The sequence below is a fragment of the Austrofundulus limnaeus genome, unplaced genomic scaffold (assembly GCF_001266775.1).
Source record: "Austrofundulus limnaeus strain Quisiro unplaced genomic scaffold, Austrofundulus_limnaeus-1.0 Scaffold315, whole genome shotgun sequence".
Lineage (NCBI taxonomy): Eukaryota > Metazoa > Chordata > Actinopteri > Cyprinodontiformes > Rivulidae > Austrofundulus > Austrofundulus limnaeus.
This window is the reverse complement of record NW_013952717.1, coordinates 299,114-306,659: the sequence shown is the minus strand read 5'-3', so window position 1 is coordinate 306,659 and position 7,546 is coordinate 299,114. Positions and strand designations below refer to the sequence as shown.

General features: G+C 41.4%; 1 protein-coding gene across 1 annotated transcript in view; it reads right to left on the bottom strand.

The window, feature by feature from the left end:
* The window catches only part of basp1 (brain abundant, membrane attached signal protein 1), a 42,789-nt gene that overhangs the window by 34,155 nt on the left and 1,088 nt on the right, over positions 1 to 7,546 (bottom strand). The window lies entirely within an intron of this gene.

Here is a 7,546-nt window from a genome sequence, read left to right as displayed (position 1 = left end):
ATTTAAAATAATGTGTGCTTAAGACTTAAAATAGGTTATTAGCTACATTAGACAATCTCTAAATTGTAGGCTGTACCATTTACTTATTTGCTAATGGACAAATGTTATTATCCAATGAATCTGAACAGGAAAGTTTTTGTGCTGCAGTGGCTATGGTGTTATCTTTTCTCGATTTACAGCCAATCCTTTATTTTTCTTTCGGGACTAATTAGCCCGTTATGCAGTGTCCAAGAGTGGGGGTCTTTTCTCAGGAATGCACGGATGTGATGCCTCTTAGTTTCCAGCTTCAGAGCTCGGCACATATTACCATATTAGGAAGACGGTATACCGTGACAAGATTTATGGTACATCTGTGAAAGCCTATAAAGAGCCTTGTACGCCCCTGCTCTTGGCCTTCGTCTTCATCTTCTTACTTGGTGAATCATTTGGCATTGAAGGCCACAATTTGTTTTTTGGCTGTAATCTCCTGGACTGCAAAAATAAAGATTCTTGCTGTTCAACCAGCCGGTTTTTAGAGTCCTCTCTTCATTGAGCGACAGCAGTTCCACTTCAACCAGAAGTCGTGGTTTCTACACCTCACCCGTACCATATCGGCTGTGTCCAGAATCAGGGGCTGCGTCCTCTGAAGGCTGAAATCATCGTCCACTCACAGGAAGACCAGAGGCTGTCCAAAGTCAAAGACTTCTCCAGTGTGGCCAACAAATGTGTCCTTATTTGTCCCTAATTTGAGAGACGGGTCTGATGGATCCTTCTCAGCCCAGCATATCCCATAATGCATTGCAGATCGACTGGAGATTTTTTCCTGTTCGTAATGGTGGACGATCGAGAGACAGGAGAAGAGTTTTAAATAAAAATCTGGTGGTATGAAAATTTAAACTTTCAAGGTTGTGTTGTTAAATCTTTTCTCATGTGTATAAACATGTTTTTAATGTTATTCTTGTCAGAAATCAAACGAGCTGGTATAGAGAAATAAACATATTGCCTTTAAGCTAATTTTGTTGTTTTATGACATTTATCCTGCTAATATATTTATATTTTGCTAATTTTGGTCTGTTTTTGCTTCTGTTTAGAGTTATCACACCAGGGTAGGGATGGGAATAAAGCAGAAGACAAGATCATACAAATTCATAGACACTTTTTTCTGGTATTCACGGTCTACCAAGGACCCGGACCCTGAATTTAGACACAGCTGAGGTGTACCTGAAATTAGAAGCTAAAAACTGGCCTGGTAAAAACCAGCCCCTTGTCCTACCCTTTGCTTCGTACAGAGGGTCTGGACTCTRGGCTATTGAGAAYRGATTCRTGCAGGAGGCGTGGCCTCTGTTGAAYTTTAAAARTATTGGATCGGTTGGCCGTGATGTATGRGTGCCAGCTCCACTGTGAAGGAGGCTAAGAGGCTAAGCTAAGAAGCTAACCGGAAATTARGTGTGCTGTAAACAACCCTACTGAGAGGAGAGAAGCACCGAGCTGAACGAGACGACTGTAAATGAGAGCTGCTGCTTTCTCAGACAATTTTATTTTAATTTGGAAGCCTTATCAYCACAGACTGGCTTCATTCACTTCCTCCACTGCTGTATGCTAAAATAACTAGCAGACACTGCGRAGAAAATCAACATTATCGTTCAAAACTCTGCCTTCTGTTTGCTGATTGGGCCAGGTAAAATTCTCCTGAAGAAATCCTTGTCTTCTGAGCAGAACTGTGTRGGAAGGCGAGGGCCAGGCTAGATAAAAACAGGAAGTGAGGCCATTTTGTTGGTTGTAATGCACAGCTCTGCCACCAGATGGCACTAAACCSTGCAAACTGCTCCTTTAATGATATGAAGAAAGCTTCGCCTGAAAGGATGACAGGACAAAGTGATGAATGAGCTTTGAGTCATGGGAGTTTTTTATCCATCCTCTTTTAGTTTTTTTTTTCTTTTTTGTGCCAGTGAAGAAAAAAACTGCAGCTCTGTGCCTGAAAAGGCTCAGCTTTTGTGATGCATCAGTAAAACGTGGCTTCAGGCGCTGCAGACTCAGACACCCACTCTGGCCTTTTTACCCCGTCATGTCTGCCTGAACAGGACAGACAGACGGARGGACGGACGGACAGCAGTGGATGAAACAGGACGTGGCGGGYGTCCACTGTCTCCAGCCACAACAGAGTCACAGACAGACAAAGAGAGACCTGGTGTCAGCAGAGCCGGGTGGAGGTCCGGACAAGGACAAAGACAACTATAAACACACACACACACAGACACACACACAAAAAGGGGCTTCGAGCCAAGATGCACATCACCATGCTGGACTCTGAGGATGCAGGACTCAGTCCAGARTCTTCATGTCGCTCATTATTTTAGATAAAATCACTTTAATGAAGCAGATTTTCTTTGATTTTCAGCTCCTCGATGTTAAAACACGATGATCAGAAAGACCAGATTATTGATTTGGCGTTTCTGATTTGTTTTTCATAAATACACAAATTAATTTTAAAAAAAGTTCCTCAAACTTTTTCCYAAATTAAAAAGCAAAACGTTCCTTTTTTACGCTGAACTTCTGCTTGTGAGGTGTTTAAGAAGCGGAGGTAGAAAAGCAGCACCGTGTGCAGAACTATTTGTTTGCAGCAGCTCATCAACACCTCCCACACCCAGCCGATTGGTCCTGACAGCCTCTGATTAGCGCCGCGGCTGCAGAAAGAGAAGGCCGGCCGCAGAGATCCGTGGAGTTTCTGGGCCGGTGATGGGAGCTGACAGAACTGGGTCTGAGACTGGCAGGCGAGGAGGCCGAGCTCCTTCAGATATAAACTCTGTTGTTCCAGCTCATTATTTTCAGACTGCGTCTCCTCGCTCTGAAAGAGCAGCGGCTCGGTTTCTTCTGGAGGAGAGTGAAGAACAATCCAGACAAACAGGAAGTGTCTCGTCCTTCAGATTAAAGCTGGGTTTGTGTCGGCAGGAAGGCTCAGGGGACAGGATTATTCAGAGAATCATCAAACAGAAGCTGCTGCTTTATGAACATCTGAGCCTGAGTTTACAGTTTAATTTGATATTTTAGCTGTCATTTAGTCAGAAAGTGAAAAAATATAAATATTTTCTCACCACTGATGGAGTTGATCATGTTTACTTCAGGATGTTTTTCAGCACGTGTCTCGTTCCGCAGTTTTTCTGCTGCTTTAACAATTAATYAATCAAAACGTTCAGCTCCTTCAGGACATTCTGACTTTGGTATTTCAGCTATTTGTYCTTTTTRAGCTGTTTCACTTRTTCAGTCACATTTTTCCAATTGAAAATTAAAGGAGCTGTTTTCAACAACCCTTGAAAATGTTTCTACATCTTAACGCACCTTCTTGTTCTTTTTTAACTTCCTTGAGCTAATTTTAGCTTCTTTTTCTGCTATTTTCTACTTTTTGTGCTTCTTTCTGCTAATTTGAYCTGTTTCTGCTTTTTACAGCTGCTTTCTGCTAWATTCAGCTATTTGCCACAGTTTTARCTAATGTTCAGCTGTTGGCTAAGGTTAGTTATTTTTAGCTAAATACACTCCTTTATTACAACTCATTTCTGCTGAGTTCAGCAAACTTGTGCTCCGTATAATTTCCAGCTACATTTTAACTGTTTTACTGCACATTTTAGTTGTTTTAATTGTAAAAAATTTTCAGCTATAATTTTACTTCTTTCTGCTATTTTTCTGCTAATTTATACTTTTTGTGCTTCTTTCTGCTAATTTGAGCTATTTCTACTTCTGAGTTGCTTTCTGCTATATTCAGTAATTAAACCCCTTTCACCATCTGGGTGCTAATTTTAACTTGTGCCTGCTACCTTTAGCTTGTTTTTATGCTAATTTTAGCTTTTTTCTGCTTTAACAGCTATAATTCTGCTCCTTTCTTCTATTTTTCTGTTAGTTTCTCCTTTTTTGTGCTTCTTAAATGTTTCAAATTGAACTTGCTGTAAATGTTTTGTTTTAAAACATTTTCAGCTCCATTTCAGCAGCTTTCAGCTAAAGTTTTAGCAATAAGCYTTCACTATTCAYTCCTCTGWTTTTGCCTCGTTGTCAGGAAGATGYTTGAAGAACAGCTAAAACCTGACTCTGACTCCAGTCAACTGCTCTCTAATCAATGATGTCATATTTAAAGGAAGTGTTTGCAGGAAAGAACAATAAAAAAACTTCTTAGTTCTTCAATCAGTTTGGAACAAATCCTGAAATAGTTTTTGGTTTCATCTCATCAGATTCTTTGTCAATAAAAGCTGCTAACATCCTGGCTGATGTAAAAATGAGACGGTGGTTAATAAAACTGTATAAATGTCAGAGTGTTATCACGTCTCTGCTGTTTGCATGAAATCAGAGGACGGACAGACGGGCGGATCGTCCCTTTATCTGCCCCGGCCCGCTGATTAAACGTCCACCAGGACGGCTGAGTGGATTTGGGATTCGGCACGGAGCAAAGCTGAGATTGCCGAGTTCATTCGGGCCCCGCCGGGGTACGTATCAGATAATGTTGAGGCTTTCAGTCTGAGCAGTAATTTCCTGGAAGATGAGGCGATGTGACAGATGGCGCTCGCTGTGGAGGAGCTGCCGAGGACGAGGACGTGTTGCATCGCCGTCAAACCTCCAGGATACGAGCTCGCTCTGCTGCACGGTTACTGCAGGCCGCCGGCAACGATGAGACCTGCAGTTTAACGCTTTTATTTTGAAACTGATGCAAACTGGAAGCCGGTTTACAAACACAGAGAGGTCAGAGGTCACCAGAGACAAACATCTGACTCCACTGCAGCTTAAACTGAACTAAAACAAAGATTTTTTCCCCCAGTTTCCAGTCATTTCCAGTCAGACACCTTCAACAGGAAACTGAACAACTTCCTCGTTCCTGTCAGGCTGCAGAGACGATCACAGAAACGTCAAACTGAGGCCAAAAACAGGATGAAGGTCTTATCAGGTCAGAGCTGCTCTGGAGTTAAACTTAGAAAACTGACGACTGTTTCCTTCTTATACGGTTCCAGAGAAATGAGCAGCTGTGAAAATAAAAACGAGTGAAAGAAAGAAAAAAACTGATGAAAACAGCAAAAATAGATTCGATTTTATCGCCTCTAAAAACAAAAAATAAAGTCTGAGTTTAGGACTCGCTGCTGAGAGAGAACCAGGGACCAGAACCAGAGTCCAGACCGTCTACAGCAGTTTTTACACAATCATTAAAACATCAGGAATAATCTGCTGCGACTTTTAGACTTTRATTTCTTTTTATTTTATTTATTTTTCTGTAACTCCTCGTAGAAACACATCAGGATCTCTTCAAAACCTTTTGTTCTGAAATCTGCGTAAACTCGATCTGTTTCTCTCTTGTAGCCTCAGCTACAGTTTGAGCTTGTAGCTACGAATATGCTAATTCTGTTATGATGCTAACAGTGGATCAGTGGACAGCGTCACCGTCTCATAATCCTGAGGCTGCAGGTTCGAGCCCAGGTTGTGTCAGAGACAGGATGCAACATGAAACACGCTGATGTAAAGTCTAAAAGCTGAAGTTAGCTTTTAGCTTGGGTTTCATTTAAGCTCTAAGCAGGTAAATCCCATCTGAGGAAACATTACGTTTCTGGATCGAGAGGAAGCCAGATCAAAACCAGAGCAAAGACTCTGTAAGACCTCCATGAGTTCTGATCCGGGGACCACTTCCTGTCAGTGAGTGAGATGACACCTCCACCTGTCTGCTGTCCTCCTTCAGCAGCTGCAAGTGATGAATCATCATCATCTTCATCATCAGGCTGAACGAACAGGGATGGATTCCTGGCAGCCAATCAGGAGCCGGATAAATGACCAACTAGAACACCTTAAACCAGGGGTCTGCAACCTGTGGCTCTGGGGCCACATGTGGCTCTTTGGTCCCTCTGCAGTGGCTCTTTGAAAATGTAACCAAACATAATTTGTTTTTTTTTATACTCACAACAGAAATAAATCTGTATGTGATCAATACTACTAATACAAAAAAGTAAAACATGTTAGCTCATGCTAGCCTGTTGTTTACTTAAATATTCAATTTTCATTCTCTGATCTCTCAAATCCATCAGAATTAACTTTAAAGAATTTGAAGTCTACATAATATTAAGAATTAGAAAATAAATGTGCCTAAATAGTTCAGTTAGTTTTTATGAAATTCGATATAAACTATATACAGTATTTTTTTCTCGTTTACATGAATATGGTATTTTTATTTGTCCTGATGTGTATAATAATAAATAATAATAATAATAACAATATTCCTTTAGTTTTCTAATGTCTCCTCCACTGACCAGAAAAGTTCCCAAAAAGGCCTTGAAAAGGCCCGCGGACCACCAGTTTATAATCACAGTTGAAGCTTGTTTTGTGGCTCTGGACACGTTTTATTAGTGAGACAAGGAGCAGAAATGGCTCCTTTTATCATAAAGGTTGCAGAGCCCTGCCTGAAACCAATGTCTGAAACTCAGAAAACTAACGTCAGAGTCATTCTGTCTGCTGCGGCGCCTGAAGACGGTCAAACGTTTCCAGTTTTTATAGATTTAAAGACAGAAACTTAAACCAGCTTCAAACAGGAATCGGTTAAAAACATAAATGTGTTTTTAGTGAAAGAGTGAAGAGAAGAAGATGCTTTCTAAAAGCAGAAATCACATTTTGTTACAGTTTTTCTGCTCMTTCAGAGTGTATAATCTCAACACATGCATGAGTTTTTACAGTTTTTATATTTGCAGCAGTTCGAGCGTAGCTGCTGCTGATGCCTCAGAGTCTTTGAATTTAAAAAATGCTGCAAATCTGCAGACTTTAARATGGAGCTCAGCTGAAAATCTGCAGGATTGTTTAAGATTTGAAGCAAAAACACAAAATCCATTCATTCAGTGCATCKGTGTTCTGCAGCACACCTTCAACCTTCACTAAACGAGGAGATGGAGCCGTCTCCCTGCAGTTTAGAGGAGGATGAAGCAGCTAAACACAAACACCGTGGCTCTGCTCACACACGGCTGAAGGAAACTAAATTAAATWAAAAAAGGTTTTCTGATCGAAACGCATCGACAGCAGCATATTTTACTTTATTTATCACGTTATCTGGATTGATTTAAAAAAGCTCGGTGAAGAAAAGAAACCCTCCTCCTCCTCTCCATCCTATTGATAGGCAAGGTGGCATCTCTCCATCCACACCCTGCAGCCAGCGCGCATGCGCGCCGCGCAAACAAAGGAACGGAGGAGGAGGAGGAAGTTCAGAAAAAAACCAACACGTCGATGCAGCAACAGAAAGAATCAAATCTGTGTTTGATTACAGAGGGGGGGGGGGGGCATCAGGTGCAGCTTCATCACCAACCCACTCAACACCCCCCCCCCGCTCCCTCCTCCTCCTCATCTTCCTCAGAGCAATAAAAGGATGTGATATTAATAATTCATCTGCATCGTGACATAATGTGAGGAGAATCAGCGAGCTGCAGCTTTATGATGCTCACCTCCAGAGTGTGAAGCAGTGGCGTCACTAGGCCTATTTTAGGGGGGCTGGAGCCCCCCTAAAAAACTTAAAGCCCCCCTAAATTATTTAGGTGTAAAAAATTATTATTATTATTATTATTAT